This window comes from Camelina sativa, chromosome 16 (assembly GCF_000633955.1).
Source record: "Camelina sativa cultivar DH55 chromosome 16, Cs, whole genome shotgun sequence".
NCBI lineage: Eukaryota > Viridiplantae > Streptophyta > Magnoliopsida > Brassicales > Brassicaceae > Camelina > Camelina sativa.
In genome coordinates, this window is record NC_025700.1 from 1,784,154 (window position 1) to 1,784,746 (window position 593).

Below are 593 nucleotides of genomic sequence, written 5' to 3' on the forward strand. Positions count from 1 at the left end.
TGGCGATGGAGCGTCAGTTATGGTATCAGAAAACATTCTGGTCGTCGGAAGCATGTTCAAATTTCGTCGGAGTTGACGGTTGATGCTATGGACCAGCATGTATTTCCGTTTTTAGTAAACTCTAGTAGGTGAGATCCGGTTAAAAGAGTCTCTCATTCTTCTTTCGTGTTTCTCGAAAAAAGTGCCTGAGAGAAATTTTTTTTGGTTTTTTAGCTCCCAACTTTTTTATTATGAAAATCTAAATATCTTAATATTAATTTGACAAAAGAATAAAAACTACTATATATATATATATATAGTCTCCATGCATGATATTAGAATTATATAATAATTAAGGAAATTAAATATAAAATACAAAAATCATTCATTAATTAAAATATGATCTTATATAATCTGGTTAATAAAAAATTTTTAAGTGTTAAATTACAATACAATGAAGAATAATCGAACTTGATGTCCTATCCATTGCAAACGTCTTTGGTTCGTAAGTTTGGCATCACTTGTTCAATCTTTTTTCAAGTTAATGTAATTTTAACACTTAAATATCTTAATATTAATTTGACAAAAGAAAAAAAACTACTATATATATAATA